This window comes from Triticum urartu, chromosome 7, assembly GCF_003073215.2.
Source record: "Triticum urartu cultivar G1812 chromosome 7, Tu2.1, whole genome shotgun sequence".
In the NCBI taxonomy this organism is placed as follows: domain Eukaryota; kingdom Viridiplantae; phylum Streptophyta; class Magnoliopsida; order Poales; family Poaceae; genus Triticum; species Triticum urartu.
In genome coordinates, this window is record NC_053028.1 from 119,199 (window position 1) to 138,814 (window position 19,616).

The 19,616-nt window shown below is 46.3% G+C and overlaps 1 pseudogene; it reads left to right on the top strand.

Moving 5' to 3' along the window:
• Positions 1-1,903, top strand: LOC125524678 (annotated as a pseudogene).
• The last annotated feature ends 17,713 nt before the right edge of the window (positions 1,904-19,616 follow it).

Below are 19,616 nucleotides of genomic sequence, written 5' to 3' on the forward strand. Positions count from 1 at the left end.
ACCCACCATCGCATCGGGAAAGCAAATATGGAATTGCCAAGAGTCCTTTGGCCAGCATTTGTTGCTATTTTCGTCACAGTCGTGTCGATTATGATGGTACGACGACGAACGATGTTCTCCCCGAAAACCAAACGATCACCCCCTTTGCCGCCCATGGCCACAGCAGGGGTTCCCCTTCTTGGGGTCCTCCCGGTGCTTCTCACCAAGGGCCCGCTGCATGTGATCCGTGACGCCCACAAAGAGATGGGGAGCATGTTCACGGTGAGACTGTTGCATCGCAAGGTGACCTTCCTGGTTGGGTCAGAAGTGTCGAGCTATTTCTACCAAGGACTGGAGTCGGAGATCAGCCAGGACGAGGTCTCACAGTTCACCACTCCGACCTTCGGCCCTGGCGTCGCCTTCGACGTGGATTTCACCACTCGGCGTGAGCAGTTCCGTTTCTTTGGTGATGCGATGAAGCCGGCTAAGCTCAGGACCTACGCCCGCCTCATGGTCCGCGAAGTCGAGGTAGTAAATTATAAGATGGCATCTTTTATAAGCTGCCGCGGTTTTTTGTGTTACTGTTGCTAACATATATACTAGTATATGTGTAAATAATACTTGTGTATCTATGTACGCATGCAGGAGTACTTTGCGAGATGGGGAAGTCTGGCACAGTAGACTTGAAGCAGGTCTAAGATACTAGTATAAGGTCGTCACGCTCGTCGCCAGCCGGTGTTTGTTCGGGGAGGAGGTCAGGTCGAAGATGCTGGTTGAGGTCGCAACACACCTCCGTGAACTCAACGATGGCATACGCCCGGTCACCATCCTATTCCCCCACCTGCCGATCCCAGCGCATCGCAGACGCGATAGGGCGCGCGCTAGGCTTGGTGAGATATTCTCCAACATCGTCAGCGCCCGCAAAGCAAGCTACCCTAACAGCAGCCGACACGTCGTCGACGACATGCTACAATGCCTGATCGATTCCAGGTACAAAGACGGCCGCGCCACGACCGAGACGGAGGTGGTCGGAATGCTGGTCTCTTCGCTGTTTGCGGGGCAGCACACAAGCTCCAGCACGGGCACGTGGACCGGAGCACGCCTCCTCGCGCGCGCCAACAACAAGAAGCTTTGTGCTGCGGTCCAGGAGCAGGAGCGGATCGTGGCGCGGCATGGGGACCGCGTGGACTACGAGGTCCTGCAAGAGATGGACACCCTCCACCGTTGCATCAAGGAGGTTCTGCGTCTCCACCCTCCAGCGATGATGTTGTTGCGCCATGCGCGCCAGAGCTTCACTGTGCGGACAAGGGAGGGCGATGAGTATGAAGTCCCGGAGGGGCGTACGGTCGCGAGCCCGTTGGTGATCCACAACCGTCTCCCGCATGTGTTCAGGGACCCGGAGACATACGAGCCGGACCGGTTCGGCCCCGGTAGAGGAGAGGACATCGCCGGCGGAGCATTCTCGTACACGGCATTCGGTGGTGGGCGGCATGCCTGCATCGGCGAGGCATTTGCGTACATGCAGATCAAGGTTATATGGAGCCACCTGCTGAGAAACTTCGAGATGGAGATGGTCTCGCCGTTCCCCGAGACGGACTGGAATAGTCATGCCAGGGCCCAAGGGGAAGGTCATGGTCCGCTACAACAGAAAGAGGATGTCAGCTGCAGCCTAATTAATCATGAGCCGACAGAGACGCTATGTGTATCTACTTCGTGTTGCCTGTTTGCTTTGTCCTGGCACCAATAAATTATACTCTGTTCTAAAGTAAGTTAACAGTTGCGCCATGCACAATTTAGCTAGTACTGTGTTTTTCAACAAGCCAACAGTGGAGTGCACTTACATGAGCGTGAAATATAATGGTGACGTGTGTGTACACCTTGTTGTTTTTCTTGAGGGAGACTAGCTAAACACATTACGCCTTGTTGATAAGTATACCGCCTCTTAGCAAAATATAAGACATATATTTGGTTGTATTTCAAAATTTTCTAATTGTAACAAAGTTTGCAAATTTTTCGAGAAATGAAAGAAAGATTACTTTGTGGAGTCTAGTAGTCTGTTGCTTGGTTACCTACTTATAGGAAGAAAAAACTCCAAAAATTGTTAGGTTCTCTGCCATTTATTGCGTGTGTTTGCGGGGTTTGTGTGTCTTGTGTATTGTTAACAAGGAGCTAGGCAGGTGGGTGTTTATGTGTGTTTCTCCTTTTGTGTCTCCTATTGTTAGGTTCAAGTATGTAACTTCGTGGTTGAGCATTTATAGTTTCCTCCATTTTATTGTTCACATAAATAGCTGAAGGGGAAAAAACTCATCTGGATATTTGAAAGAAAAGGAGAAAGATACTCTTTTGAATTTCTAATCTAACTTGTATAGTAGCTATCGACTCCCCCGTTGTGGAGGCGCATCAGTGTCCAACCCAGTTTTCCTGTACTGGGCCGCGACCGTTTTGTCATCTTCTGCACGGTCACTGAGACTGCCAGTGCCACTCTAGATGAATTGGCATAGTCAGTTGACCATTAAATTCCGGTCTACTTTTGTTGTTTCTATTGAATGTTGGATGTTTCCAGGATGAATAGACTTCACAAACACTTTCACGTCTTGGAGTGAATTTATATATATGCACAAATTCAGATCCTGTAGGTTCCAACTTGAGTTCACACAACACATGGTACGGATTGAGAGAGAAAGAGGGAGAGAGAGAGAGATGTCATGATTTTGATGTGCAGTACATACTCTTTTTGAACACGTCATGGGATGCTGACATGGTACGTTTAGACAGTGTCCACGCAACCTCCAGCATCTATCTAGCTAGCTGTGTCCATCGTAGCCTGTAACGAGAACAAACGGAATGTTGATGTCCAACAGAGTCGTTCACTAGAGGACACATGATTAGACACAACAACAACGGGTGCGCAAAGACATGTTAGAGTATCTTTAACGGATCGCTTATATTCTTTTAGAGGAGTAAAAATTCTGTTTTTCTTCTCTAAGCTACATCTTCTAACAGATCTCTCAAAAACCTTAGAGGAGTATAATTTTCAGTTTTGCTAAAGCACATCTAGAGGTGATTTAAGTACTGCACATCTAAATCTTAGTACGTCATTAATTTTAATTGGTGCAAGCATTTTTGTTTTTTACTTTCTAATTTGATTGACTCGCTTATATGTGCAATAATTAGGACACATCTAGATGTGTCCTAGACAGTCAATATAGTGGACAATAACTGGCTGGAGTAAAAATGTCGTTCACTATAGTTAGACGGATGGCTCTCGCGACTCGCGTGAAGGCCCCCTTATGGCCGTCGGTGCCCCGTCAGTCACGCCCGACGATGCCTGGATTCCCGATGGCTGCAGCCGTCTCCTCGCTGGCGCCTCCTGCTCCTCTCCTGTGCCTTTGTAGCAGTTGCGGCCGCTTGACCGGCCAGGCCAATCGGGTGCTTGTGCCGGTTCCAGCCGGCACGAAACCAGTCGAGGCGTCCGCCATAGCCGACATCGTCGACCGTGTCGGCACGCTGGTCACCGTCACGACCGTCACCTCCATGCCAGTTAGCTAGCAGCCCCCACGGCGATGGAAATCCCAGCAGCCGCAGGCGCACCATCGTTGTTATTCCACACCCAGGTACCTCCTTCCGTGAGACAGTTGGACCCGACAAGGTTGTCTGCGTCCTCACGCTGCAAAACAGCACATTATGCATTGTCATCGGCGGCGACGTTGGCCCGAACAGGGCGGCGTAGCTACATCTTCACGCGTCCACCAAGCGCAGGGTCGCCGCAACGGAAATGGCACAGTCCCATCGTCACTCAGCCTCCAGCAACTAGGCGAGAGCACTCTGTCGACACCACGAGCGCCAGCACGGGGCGCAGTGACCATGCACGCATGACGCTCTAGACGATATCCAACGAGATTAGAGGACGTCGTCGATCGCGCATGCCGTAGTGGTGTTCGTCTGTGTTTTGATTTCCGGTTTGAGCTTTTTTTCGCCCTAGGCCGAGATGGCCGAATTTCGGCCATTTTCAAAAATTTCGGCTGAAATTTGACCAAATTTTGACTGCAATTTGACTTAAATTTGACCAAAATTTACCAAATTTAAGTAATTTCGGCCTAAATATACTTTTCGCCTCAGGCCGAGATGGCCGAAATCCACTTTTTGCGGCCGAAAATCAAAACACACACAAGGCGAGGCGAAGGTGTAAATGAAAATGAGCCTTGAGCAACTGGAGCAACAACACACCCACTGCTGTCGGTGGGGTGAATTTACGCACAAATTCAGACCTTTTAGGTTCCAACTTGACTGCTCAATGACTGGTAGCTTGGGATCGGGTCTGCCGATCCAAGGTGGAGGGCGGCCTCGGGGAAAGGGCCCTCAGTGCGCAAAATGACTGCCTCCTCCTCAAGCTGCTGCATCGTCTTCACTCCCGCGCACCGTCCAGATGGGCTTCTTGGGTCTGGGATCAGCTGGTGGGGCGGTCCCTCCTTGGGTCCAGCCGCTCCCCTCTTGAGGGCGAGCACTGGGCGGCCCTCATGCGGCTGCTGCCGGTGTATAGAACACTCACCAGGGTGGAGTTGTGGGGGCAGCTGCCCCCACTAGTTTTTTTCATCCGCGTATGCATAGTCCTTCAAATACGTGGGTGCCCCCACTAGGCCGAATACTTTGCCCCCGCTTGCCACAATTTCTTTTGTATTTTCAGAAGCCCACGTACTCTAAACTATGAAGAAGCAGCCCACTATTTGCTGTAGCATGTAGCCCGCAGCCTGCGCTTGCATCGTTTCCTGGCTAACTCGATCGCAGTGGCCTTGCGGCTCGGTGCCTCGCTCCAGATCTCAGCGTACACACACGCACCTGACGCACGCACGAGACTGCCGAAGCCCTAATCTCTCCCCTGAAGCGATCATGCAGCCGCCGGCTCACTGCGACGTTGCCCCTGCAGGCAATCGCAGCCTTGCCGTCGTCCGTCCCTCTCGGCCTTGCACAGCAAGATGCCACAAAACAGCCCCGTTTATTCTGCAACTCCGTAATTCTACATGACACCAAGGTATGCCATATAAGTCATCTAGGGTTTTTTTTGTTTGCGACTTTTTGGTTTGTTTGCAAATTCTATGATAGAAACCATGTTCGTCTCATCTATTTACGTGTATATTTTACCGATTTGGATGATCAGATCAGTTCAGCTGCTCAAGCAATTCGGTTATGATATATAGATTTAAGTTTGCAACTTTCTACCTTGAATAAAATTGACATATAGATCTAAGTTTGCAACTTTCTACTTCGGATTATCTATTATACTACTCCCTTTGTAATAAACAAATATAAGACGTTTTAAACACTTGTTTAAAAAGGAAGTATATTTGAATCCTAGCACACTTCAACCGGAGCCCCAACTACCGAATTTTAGTTTACTGGGACGTTTCCTTTGCCTTATTATTCCATGAATATGAGTATATGACCATACATTCTTACTCATCGTTTCACTTTCGCTTGTAAGAAGAACATTAAAAATTTCGACGCAGACCCTATGCCACTCCCTCCCCAGAGCAACTGCCCAAATCCGTTATTCCTCCCCCTCCTCCCTACCCTCTCTCTTCTCGTCACCGGCAACCCCCTCCGGCAAAAGCCCGTAGGGAGCCGGCGATGGCGAGCCTTTGTTTCCTTCGCCCAGGGGGCTGCTTGCTCGCGATTTGGTGGTAGTGTTTTGGTATACTGGCATTGACTTTGTTCTTATTTGTTCCTCTTACTTTCTCTTTTGGTTTTCGGCCTAGTTTCTCTTTTAATAGACTGGGCCACTCTGTATTATTTCTTTTTCCTATCTATATGAAATGGCAGGAGCACCCTCCTTGCATCATAAAAAAAAATCTCTTGCCCCCTCTCGTATTTTTTCCTAGGTCCGCCCCTGCTCGTTCTGGCATGACCTCTGGCTCCCCTGTGGGGTGCTTCGAACGGCCTTCCCCGCCTTGTTCACACAGGCCGTCTGCTCCGAGGTCACGGTTTGGACGGCCCGTCGCCGCGGGGTGCACGCTATGCTGGTGCCCAGGCTCACCCTCGGGCGTCCGGGGAGTGTGCCGCGGTTCAGCTGCTGGTGTCGGAGTGCCCCGCCCGGGACGGCCCCGATGCCCGGACCGTCACGCTCTGTGCGGGCCTTGGTGGTGGGTTCTCGTCAAGAGGCGCCTACGCCCTCTCCCACTACGGCGGTGTGGGGGCGGCCGCGGCGTCATTTCTTTGGTCTTCCCGTGCTCCGTCGCGGGTCAAGTTCTTTGGGTGGCTTCTCACTCAGTCTCGCATCCATACACGGGACGTGCTCCTTCGCAAAACCATCCTCACTGCGGCGGAGGCCGGGTGCCCCTGCTGCGAGGCAGAGCTCGAGACCGCCGACCACCTCATCTTCCGGTGCCCGTTCGCGGTGCAGTATTGGCGGGGGGGCGGGCTGTCCCCTGAAGCGGGCACGGTTCGTGCGCTTCACTGCTTCGACGCAGGCTATCCTGCGGCTTTCGTCCTTCTCTGCTGCTGGCGGTTATGGAAGCATCGTAACGCCATCGTTTTTCAGGAGGAAACGTTGTCCCTTGCTGCTACATACAAAGCTTGTCGGGATGACGCGGTGCTTTGGCGTGGCCGGCTGAAGACCGACGACCAGCCCCACGTCGACGTTTGGTTGTCTGTTCTTAGATGAGCCTGTGAGGCTTGGTTCTTCAGGGGTGCTCTCGGCTCCCTCCTCTCTTGTAAAAAATCTGGATGTTTTGGTGGCTTCTGCCCCTTTACGTAATATATTCAGGTGGTGGAAGCCCCCCCCCCCCCCCCCCCAATGAAAATTAAAAAAAAAACTTGACTGCACACATCACACAGGACAGATTGAAAGGGAGAGAGAGAGGGAGATGTCATGATTTGGATGTGCAATACATACTCTGTTTGAACAAGTCATGGGATGCCCACACGGTACGTTTAGACAGTGTCCACTCAGCCTCCAGCATCCAGCTAGATAGCCGTGTCCATCATAGCCTTTAAGGAAAACACAGGGATGTTGATGTGCCACATAGGTGGTTTGGTTACATCAGAGGACAAATTATTAGATGCAGCGACAATAACGGTGGGCAAAGACATGTCAAGAGGTGCAAAGGCGTGATAATTGCAAATGAGATGCAGGTGTTGATGTGAGGCGGCTGTAAATGTGTTGTTAAACCACTGGGCACCCAATTTTTTCACACTTCACGACTGAAAGGGCAAAACCAAGAAGAAATGGCAGCAGAGGTTTGTATACTATTATCTCTTGTTAATCAGTCTAGTGGCCTGTGTGCGTCTTGCTGTCAGAGCAATAACTGACTGCGAGTGCCTTGGATGTTGCTTGCATTAAGTTTATGATCCATCCATCTACTAGTTTATTTTGCAGGTGAAGCAACCGACCATGATAGATGCTACTGCCATTGGTACAACTGCTGCTCTGTTGTTGTTTTTACTTGACGCACCAACAGAGTGGGCAATGTCGAACGCTCGACGATCCAAGAGAAGAGCATCGTGCATCTGCACAACAAGAACGCCCTGAGCAACTTGAGCAAGAACACCCACTTCTGTAGATGGCGTGGTGTCATCTGCACAACAACACGGCCGTTTCGCGTCACGGCGCTCAACCTCACCGGCCTGGGCTGCTGGGCATAACTGGCCAAATCACCTCCTCCATTGGAAACATGACCTTCCTTCGGACGCTCGATGTTTCATCCAGTAACTTGGTGGGCCCTTTACCTATCCTTGGTCGTCTCCAATAGCTGGAGACACTTCGTCTGAACGACAACCATCTATATGGGGTAATTCCCGATTCACTTACCAAATAACTGTTCCAGCTTGGCCAACTTAGATCTTTCTACAAACTCGCTAGTGGGTCAAATTCCTCCGACTCTAAGCTTTCTTCTAAGTCTGGCATATATCTATCTTGAATCAAAGAACCTCGAGGGGAGCATATTCCTGCTGAGCTAGGGAGGTTGCCGAAATTGCAAAGATTGCTCTTGGGTGAAAATAGGTTTTCAGGTGAATTCCCACGTGCCATCTTGAACTTTTCTTCTCTTCAATGTCTAAGCTTAGAGTTCAATATGCTAAGGAAGGCATTGCCAACTAACATTGGTGGCTTTCTGCCTTATCTGAAAGACCTAACCTTGTACGACAACATGTTTCAGGGTCACATCCCAGCTTCCCTCGGCAATGCTTCGGGGTTAGAACTCGTAGATTTATCATATAACAATTTCACCGGACGAATTCCTACTTTTGGAAAGCTTTCAAACCTGGCCTTTTCTAAACCTTGAGAATAACCAGCTTCAAATGAGGGAAAGCATAGACCGGGAATTCTTAAATGAACTAAGAAATTGTTGATCTCTGAATTGGCCATCACTGTCTGACAATCAGCTGCAGGGATTTTTTCCACAGTTCGTTGGTAACCTATCATCCAACCTGAATGAACTTCTCTTAGCTGGAAACAATTTTATCGGGGCAAGTACCCCAAAGTATCGGAAATCTTAGTGCCTTAACTAGTCTAGCACTAGCTAAAACCAATTTAAGTGGCACAATTGAAGGATGGACTGGAAACCTAATAGGCCTACATTGGTTAGATCTCCAGTCGAACAGCTTCACCGGCCCAATCCAATCTTACTTACCAGAAGTATGTATTTTGAAATGAAAATGGATTCAAGGGCCTCATACCTACCAGATTTTAGAACCTCCAGCAGCTCAAATCCTTGGACCTTAGCTACAACAATTTCCAAGGTGGCATAACTCAGCTTGGTAACTTTATTCATCTTTAAAAAAATGGACCTTTCTTTCAACATGTTTTCTGGAGGAATACAATGAGATTGATGTCCACGTGCTCTCATTTACAAGCTCAAGGTTAGGGCATCTACAACCAGCCTTCTCAAACCCGCCTCATATATACGCCCGGGCGAGCCGCCCGGTCACAAAAATCTGACCCAGACGGGCGCCTCAAACGGGCCTCAAATGCCAGGGCTGACCGGCACCCTTCATATCCAGTCCATATATGAGGCGCATATGGGGCGCTCGGGCACGCCCGCCGACCCCGATACAGGTCGTAGCGATCCCACCTGCAGCGACCGAAACTCCTCCCTCTCCCACCTGCCCACCTGCAGTGACCGAAGCTTCTCCATCTCTCATCGGTGCAACCATATTTTAGTCCCACATCGCCGGGTGAGGTGGGCGCCGCCCAGCTTACATAGCTTCGCCAGTGGATGGCGGTAAGTTTGGTTGTTGTTGTGTAGGTCTATCAATTCTCGCATGTGTGGTCGAGATATATTTGACACTAGATTGCATTTCATTGACTGATGATTATTCATCGAGTGTCAAGTTTGTCTCGATCATATACGTTGATACCTCTACTACAATGACAGTATATTTTTATTTTGTTTTGATGCATGGACACATAGTGATTCAAAAAAGCCGACACCAATGTTACCTATGTGAAGGAAATAGACCACGACTATGAATCTTCTATGTGATAAAGATGGAAGACCGCTGCTTGCTTGAGCCTACACCATGTTGTCTTTTGTTTAGACTTGAGAGTGAACAAAGAGTAGCTGTTAAAAACTTTGTTTCTTTTACAATTCCTAGATAGATAAAGAGGCCGCATACAAACTGGCTGCTCTGCATCTATCGTTTTGTACTGAATAATGCCCACACTGTACAAGGAGGATATTGCATCATTGTTTAGTGCAGAGCAAGCAATGGGCCTGAATCTATGCCATACCATCCATTATTCAGACAGACAAACAAATTGTTAAAGGACTTGTTTGCTGCTGTTGTATTGATTTTTTGGATATGTGAATTCAACTTAGAGATGGCCCAGGTCAATGAATGACTGGGAATTGCATATGCATTCATCAGTTAAGGAGTGTGTAACCACATCCAGATAAGCAATCATCAGAATGGTATGGTACTACAGACAATCAGGTATAGACAGTCTACCTGGAACAAATAATTCTTCACTGGAGTATTTGTGTATTGCTTTAAAATGAAGTGATAGTTCAGAACACAAACCAAAAATAAGAAGCCAAGGAACAAATTCTTCACTGGAGTATTCCTGTATTGCTACTTTCTAGATAATTTCTGAAAGTGCATGTGAGTACCAGCAGCAGCAACTACTCTAGCATTCAGCTGTATAATTGTGTTATAGAAGCATTTAGTATTCAATTTCGTTTTAATTCAGTTTTGCTTTACAATCAAACAGGGATGCATTCAGCATCCAGCATCCAGTATTCAATTCCAGCATTCAGTAACTAGGGAGTATTATCAGCAACAGCCAGGGGCGGAGCCAGGATTTGGGTAGGGGGGGGGGGGGGGCAAACAACGTTGATGAAAGAAAAGTGCTCACCGCAGAAAAATAAGTACTGTAATATTATAGTAATGTATCCGTTCAACACCATTAAAATAGGTTCTGTCAAGGGCATATCTATTAATGCGTAAGTTATTGCACATGTAACTGCAATCAAATATAAAAAAGGAAGAAAAAAATACCCGCACAAATCTTTGCAAAAAAAAAAATCAATGTCATAGATCTTAGGTGTGCAATACTTAGAGCATGTCTAGATGTGCTTTAGCAAAATTGACTAAAATATAGTTACCTTTGTATTGGTTTAAATTTCCCCTACAATTGTCAATGAGATCAAAAATATTAAAGATTTCACGAGTAGTTAACCCAATTGCTAGCAATTTCCTATCAGTGTAGGTTATCTTGTAATTTTGAAGCAACTCATCTCTACTGAACTGGGATAAGTAAAAAATGCACATTAGCCTCGTCAACAGTATTACTAGGTTGAGAACTCAAAACAACATATTTTAAAAAAGAATTACTCCCTACATCCACGAATAAGTGTATATTTAGCTTTTGTCTTAAGTAGTTAAGCCGGCAGCGCCATTCGCGTCAGGTCACAAGTTAATCACGCTGGGGGGTTGACTTGTTTTGGGTAACGCTAGGGGCCAAGTACTAGAGTCTATGGCCACGGCCCACGAGTGGGCTTTTTTATGGACCTTTTCCCCAAAATTCTTCATAATCTTCCTTTGGGTTAATAAGGGGGGCCAAAGTACGTTTATTCCTCATTCTTGTCCCTAATTACTCGTAGCCTCTGAATAAATCGTCGATCGTTAGGGGGGGGGGGGGGGGGGGGCGGGGGGGGGGGGGGGGGGGGCGGGCCCCTGCTCGCGCCCCTGGCTCCGCCACTGGCAACAGCAGCAACGGAGGCGGGGGCAGGCGCGACCGTCGGAGCAGGGCCAGCGCGGAGAGGAAGACCCTGGGCTTGTACGAGAGGTTGAGCAGGGCCAACGCGGCGATCAAGACCCTGAGCCTGAGCGGCAACGAAGACCCAGCGCCACGATGGCAGGCAGAATTGTCCGTGGCGACGGCGGCCAAGGCGGACAAAATCGAGTACCTGGTCGTCAATTTACTGCTTCTCGGCACGATTCAGAGGGAGGTGACGAAGAGGAATAACTGTAGGAGCAATCCTGTCGCTCAGGTAGGCGAGGGCACAACCATGGCGGCTGTGCAGGTCGCCTCCGTGGAGGTCCTGCGCGTCTCCTCCGCGACAACACATGTCGTGTCCTGCACAGGCGGCTGGATCCTGCGACGTACGGTGATGTGACGGCGGCCCGATCTTTCGATGAGAGTGGGGATAATTATCGATTTGGTGGATTTTGACCTTGACGATCCGGCTATACCGTACCCGACGATACGCCTCGACAATCGCTAAACCAATCTCCGATGGTTATTGACCTTGCCGTAGGCACGATCAACCTGAACAACGAGGTTCAAGTTCCTGCAAGCAACCGAAGAACCGGCAAGAACAAAGATGAATTGCAACTGAAATTGCGGATAATAAACTGAGCACACGAACTAGATGAAAAGTTGGGGTTCCACTATGGATCTGACAAGGCGGTAGTCCTACACGTCTCGGAAATGCGAAATTGTAGCGATGGCTAAACAATACAATAAAACCCGAGTCTAAACCCTAATCTAGAATAGCTATTTATTAGTACGGCCGCCACCTTATCTGTTGATCGAACGCCGTGGCTACTTTGGATACACGGCCGTATAGAGGCCAAACATATGGGTCAGCCCATAGTTGTACTACTAGCATATCAAAAAAAAAAATCCTTAGGCCCATCACGTTGCTTCTCTTGCTCCATGAAGTAAAAACCAACTTGTGTCGCCCTCGTGCCTTTGTCAAGGTGCACGTAGTATGCATGATGGATGGCTGCCATGCATGCAACGACTTATGATACTGCCGTTGGTTGACATAAGCATCTCATGGATGTTGAAACTTGAGAACATATGCATGTCTATTGGTGTTGTTTGACTCCCTCGAACATCGCTCAGTTAGTCCTGGCATCTTCACGCAAGGTTTGTGCATGTCTTCCGTAATCCTGATTATTTTATATGAGGATAATATTTTCGGTTGTATCCATAAAGGCCATGTCCACATCATCCTCCCTTTCTTGAAAACAAAGCCGTCCTCGGCTTTGGATAATCTGAAAAAAGACTAACAAAAGAGACAAGGTGTATAGGTGGTATATGTATAAGTCATTCATTTTAACTTCTCTCTGTTGTTGCACTATTAATGTCTTGATACATGAGTAATTAGCATATGATATGAGATGAAAGTCCAAATAATCAGCACAAGAAATATACCAAGGTGAAGTATTACAACTTAGTTTGCACATATAAGTGAAGCACATATTTATGTCATCCAATTTGTAATGTTCATCATTAAACCATCCCAAGATAGGTAGATAACTATTAGGTTTATCGAAATTAGCATGTGTAGATAAGCAATCATGCAATATGCTATTTGACATGTAATCAACAACAATGTTGGAGGTCATATTAAAATGATCAAGCATTGGATTATTAATATTATCTTTCAAGCTAGCAAGATCATCACATGTGATGCAAATTCTATGCACCAAAAATTCATTGTCTACACAATCCTCACCAATCAAGTTAAAAGTAAGATTAGGTGCATCAATACTTTTCACGGAACTCAAACATGTGATTTCAACTATGTTATTTCTCGCATGTGACAAAGACATAGGTGGATTCGATAAAACATAATACAAAGAATTAGCATGAGAAATTCTAGCTAATACTTCATCAGGTTTAACCAATAATTGTACGTGATCCAAACCAGATTTAATTAGTAAGTCACATGGTTCAGTATCAATGGCCTTTAATTTATTGGGTGCACTCAAATCAACGGGTGTGTCGGTTGTTTGATCACACAAGTTATCCAATGTAGCAAAACAATTATCCATCACAAATTGCGTGATCAAAACAGATGGCATTTCATTCAACTCAACACATGAAGCTTTTAATTTAGCATGACATGGAACAATCTCATGTGGAAGGGTAGATTCAATACCTTTCTTATTACCTTCGATGGCTATATCAGAAGATGTAGGTATTGTCAGTGGCATCATGCCACAAGCTCGGAGTGTTGTGGCTCTCGTTGCATTTGGTCCAACAACCATAGCATTTTTCGCATGAGAAGAAGTAACTGAAACAAAACTTCGTGTAGGGTGTTTCACCGTGTGTTTCTTTATCTCAAGTACGTGTCTATTAATATTTTGTTCAACTTTACAAGCAAGACGGAACAAATCATTGATGGAATAATATTCTTTGTGCACAAGTATATCATAAACATCATGGTTTAATCCCATTAAGAATCTATGCATGGTAGCTTCTTCACATTCTTCGATGCCACAACGAAACAAAGCAATACATAAATTATGATAATAGTCTTCAACGGTGTCATTGCCTTGTGCTAAACGTTGCAATTTTCTAAGCAAATCACTAGCATGGTATGAAGGAACAAATCGGTTTCGCATAACGAGTTTTAAAGCTTTCCAAGTAGTAGGTTTATTACAAATATTTTCCCTGCAATAATTCCTCCACCAAACTGAAGCAAAACCGAAAAAGCTTTTAGTGACATCATTTAGTTTCTTATGCTCAGAAAAATCATGGCTACCAAATATTTCTTCTACCTCAATTTCCCAATCAATATATGAATCAGGGTCATATTTACCCTCGAAATTTGGCAAAGAAGTAACCTGATGATGTGTGTTTCTACCATGATGTAGAGAATGTGACAGTCGTTGTACCTTTTGTGGTGGGTAAGAGTGATTTGTATCAAAATGTGGCAATGCATCTCCCACAATAGACGCAACCCAACCGTTGACCGCTCTAGAATCTGCCATGGTTAGTACCATACAAAAACAAAATCACAAGTGTAATGTTCCTATGGTACTACTCGGAGGTGGTGGGAAAAAATCTCTCAACACTCTAGTAATTACCAAGCTCTTACCAGTTCTTACCGTGCTGCAGTGGTTGTCGGCCTTTGGCGCTGTCAAAAGTTATCAAACGTTGGATGTAGCGATTGCCAAGTCGACCGAACAAGGTACAATATAGGAAGTGGAGCTTGGTTAAGGTTTCCTCAACTCACATATCAGTGGCACAATTTAGCAAAAAGTAGTGCAAGTTGAATAATTGCTCAAACTCCTAACTAGTGCTGGCGGTCGACTAGTAAGAGATAAAACAATCTAAGCCTAGATACTGAAACAAGTGAGTGGAAACCGATGAAAAATATGATAGCTCTAAGTAGCTAGATATAAGTGAGGTATAAATGCCGTGTAGAAAAAAGCTCGAAAGCAGATGATAAATGACGCGGCGAGGAACACTGTAGCAGTAAAATAATGTCCAGAAAAAAAAATTTCAGCCCAAAACAGATGCTAGCCGGCCTGATTTTTTCTTTTTTTTAGGCCAATTGCTAGCAGACGTCAGGGACACCGGGGAAAGCTTCCCGCCGTGAACAGTGCCGGGGGAGAGCTTGCCGCCGTGAACAGTAACCTTGCCGGGGGAGAGCTTGCCACCGTGAACAGTAACTTGCCGGGGAAAGCTTGTCGCCGTGAACAGTAACCTTGCCGGGGAAAGCTTGCCGCCGTGAAGTGCCGGGGGAGAGCTTGCAGCCGTGAACAGTAACCTTGCCGGGGAAAGCTTGCCGCCGTGAAGTGCCGGGGGAGAGCTTGCCGCTGTGAACAGTAACCTTGACGGGGAAAGCTAGCCGCCGTGAACAGTGCCTGCCGGGGAAAGCTTGCCTCCGTGAACAGTAACCTTGCCGGGGAAAGCTTGCCGCCGTGAACAGTGCCTGCCGGGGAAAGCTTGCCTCCGTGAACAGTAACCTTGCCGGGGAAAGCTTGCCGCCGTGAACAGTGCCGGGGGAGAGCGTCGACTGATAAAAATATAGCAAAGAAAAACACAGGCATCCGGAGGTAATAAGAATAGGAAACAAACGATCGCAATATTTATTTTATTTTTTTTGATCGTGAACGAGCGGAAGGAAATATGTGGGTGGACAAAAACAGATTGATCTAATAGATAATTTTACACCCTAACCAATCTAAACCAGCACTAATTCTAGGATGAATGTAACCAAAAATTCAACGATGCAAATACTAGATGCAAAAACTGCTAAAGGCTAAAAAGGTAGGTGTGATGGATGAACTAATCTAATTTTTTTTTGGGTCTATGGGACAGAAAATAACTAATCTAATAAAACTGTAAATCTCTCACCGATGAACCTGAAAACTGATACCACTTGATGTGACGGCGGCCCGATCTTTCGATGAGAGTGGGGATAATTATCGATTTGGTGGATTTTGACCTTGACGATCCGGCTATACCGTACCCGACGATACGCCTCGACAATCGCTAAACCAATCTCCGATGGTTATTGACCTTGCCGTAGGCACGATCAACCTGAACAACGAGGTTCAAGTTCCTGCAAGCAACCGAAGAACTGGCAAGAACAAAGATGAATTGCAACTGAAATTGCGGATAATAAACTGAGCACACGAACTAGATGAAAAGTTGGGGTTCCACTATGGATCTGACAAGGCGGTAGTCCTACACGTCTCGGAGATGCGAAATTGTAGCGATGGCTAAACAATACAATAAAACCCGAGTCTAAACCCTAATCTAGAATAGCTATTTATTAGTATGGCCGCCACCTTATCTGTTGATCGAACGCCGTGGCTACTTTGGATACACGGCCGTATAGAGGCCAAACATATGGGTCAGCCCATAGTTGTACTACTAGCATATCAAAAAAAAATCCTTAGGCCCATCACGTTGCTTCTCTTGCTCCATGAAGTAAAAACCAACTTGTGTCGCCCTCGTGCCTTTGTCAAGGTGCACGTAGTATGCATGATGGATGGCTGCCATGCATGCAACGACTTATGATACTGCCCTTGGTTGACATAAGCATCTCATGGATGTTGAAACTTGAGAACATATGCATGTCTATTGGTGTTGTTTGACTCCCTCGAACATCGCTCAGTTAGTCCTGGCATCTTCACGCAAGGTTTGTGCATGTCTTCCGTAATCCTGATTATTTTATATGAGGATAATATTTTCGGTTGTATCCATAAAGGCCATGTCCACATCATACGGAGTCTCTCGCTGGGTGCTGAGGAGAACGGTGGATGGTGGCTGGAGCCGGCGACGCGCGAGCGCGGGGGAGAACTGAGGAAGGACACGGGGACGTTTTTTCAAATGATTCGGAAGTATCAGGACGCGTTTGCAAAATACACAGTGTACAGAGCGCATGATGAGTATTTCGGATCGGAGGGAGTAGTATATAAGAGCATCTACAGCTCGAGGTTGCAAATTTGGACCCTCAAACGCTTGCGGACACACCCGCGGACAGTGACCGAGCGTGCCACAAATTTTACAATTTACAACCACGTATCCTATTTTCAAAGCATCTGTTACATGCATGGCCATTCACGTCGATCATCATGTCTGTCTTGAGCCGACTGGGCACCGAAAATTGCTCATACTTAACATTTTCACATCTGTATTAGTCTCACCTCGCCAACTGATGAGCTAGTCGACCGGCTTAAATATCCGAGTCGTCCAGAAGGGATAAGTTTCTGACATCATTGCATCCTTTGTTAAGGATATGGACTCTTACTATGAATCTTCCATCTTTATCACATAAAAGATTCATAGTCGCGGTCTATCTCCTTCACATAGGTAACATTGGTGTCGGCTTCTTTGAATCCCTATGTGTCCATGCATCAAAACGAAATAAAAATATACTGTCATTTTAGTAGAGGTATCAACGTATATGATCGAGACAAACTTGACATTCGATGAACAATCATCAGTCAATGAAATGCAATCTAGTGTCAAATATATCTCGACGACACATGCGAGAATTGATAGACCTACACAACAACAACCAAACTTGCCGCCATCCACTGGCGCAGCTATTTAAGCCGGGCGGCGCCCGCCTCGCCCGACGATGTGGTACTAAAATATGGTTGCACCGATGAGAGATGGAGAAGTTTCGGTTGCTGCAGGTGGGAGAGGGAGGAGTTTCGGTCGCTGCAGGTGGGACCGCTACGACCTGTATCGGGGTCGGCGGGCGTTCCCGAGCGCCCCATATCCGCCTCATATCTGGGCTGGATATGAAGGGTGCCGGTCAGCCCGGGCGTCCGAGGCCTGTTTGAGGCGCCCGTCTGGGTCAGATTTTCGTGACCAAGCGGCCCGCCCGGGCATATGAGGCGGGTTTGAGAAGGCTGGTTGTAGAGACGCCCATCTCTAAGTTGAATTCACATATCCAAAAAATCAATACAACAGCAGCAAACAAGTCCTTTAACAATTTGTTTGTCTGCCTGAATAATGGATGGTATGGCGAAGATTCAGGCCCATTGCTTGCTCTGCACTAAACAATGATGCAATATCCTCCTTGTACAGTGTGGGCATTATTCAGTACAAAACGGTAGATGCAGAGCAGCCAGTTTGTATGCGGCCTCTGTGTCTATCTAGGAATTGTAAAAGAAACAAAGTTTTTAACAGCTACTCTTTGTTTACTCTCAAGTCTAAACAAAAGACAACATGGTGTAGGCTCAAGCAAGCAGCCCATCACTAGTTCTGCAATAACCAATGAAGCAAATACCTTGGCTTAGTCTAGACTAGGCATTATTAAGTTCTTTCAGAACTACGGATGCAGACAGTTTACAGTTGGTTCTCTGTGCACTATTGAGTTCAGAATTTAGAATCTGTCCATACTTAGATGCTATATTATATAATTTTTCCGTTTAATCTATTTGGGATATTAGGATAAAAAAAGTTGGGGTCACTTGGTTGTAAAATTTCCATTTGTCCATAAGTACTCCTATAACAAAAAAAAAGTATGGGGGGTCACTTTGTGGTGAAACTCATAATTGACAAGTTCTGCCATTATTCATGTTGTACAAAAAGGGGGATTTAGTTGCATAGTAATTTGTATGGTGGCTAAATAATTATCCAAGTGCTATGGTGCTATAATCTATTTGGGACAAGCATGCTGGGCCTAGGGTAGTGCCACACACTGTAAGCGACTGGCCCCCATCGGAACTCCCATGGCGACGGCTCCCCGTTGCCGCCGCTGGACATACCAGCGACGAGGTTGCCATCGGCTGCTGCGCTGCCCCGCTCACCCGCGTTCGCCGTTGGGACGCTCTCCTACGAGATCGCGCATTGCGCCTCGCTTGTAACGCCCCGGACACACCCGCCGGTGGTCGTTACTCCTGGCGGGATCTAGACTGGCCCCACAGATCAATACTAGTCTTTTCTGCGCATTTTTTTCCTCACTCGTGCACACTCGGGAGCAACTTCCCGATCGGTCACCCATCCTGAAATTACTCCAAGCTGAGCACACTTAACTTTGGAGTTCTGTCCGAATGAGCTTCCGGAAAAGAAAGAATTCCTTATTGATATGAGTAATATATCATCACTAATAAGCCAGGCTATCACATCGCCCGACGCTCTCGCCACGACCGCCAAGGACAGCATCCTCCATTCTTGCTGCCGGAGGCGGAGGAGGCGCCTCCGCGCTAGCCGCACTCGCCAAGATGTCTGCTGTGCACAGGCCTTTTCGTGCAGCGGCACGAGCCCTCCACCCAAATCTCAGTATTATTATTTTTAACCTTTCAAGATGGTAAACTCTTCTGACAATTTTTTGTATCGTGCACCAGGAGTACCCAAGAGCCAAAAGACTAGGTTTGTACAAGATAATATTCGTTTGAAGACACTCATAAGCTGCATGCGACATACATGACACAAATTATAGTGATGATTCGAGAAATATCTCTTTGTCTAAGTTTGTTATCCCCTGGAAACGCACGGCCATTCGACTAGTAGTTTTTAAGTACATAAACATTTATTTCATCATGAACATTTTTTTCTAAATTGTAAATAACATGATTTTTTTTTCTCATAAAAAGTACTTCAACATTTTACCTGCTAAATTATTATAAAATATAAAAAAATTGACAAATACATATTTTTTACTACCTGATGTTTCAAAATATATGATGAACATATTAATACATGTTGGACATTCTACAAATACACTACGATTATTTTTTAAATACGTGATGAATTTTTAAAATACATGAATTTATTTTTAAAATACAAGATGGGCATTTTTTTAACTACCAATTGATATTTTATAATTCATGTTGAACATTCAATTTTGCAAGATGAATATTTATTTATTCCATATGATGATTTTTCAATACATGATGAATTTTTTTATAACTACACAATGAATTGTTTTTCATGC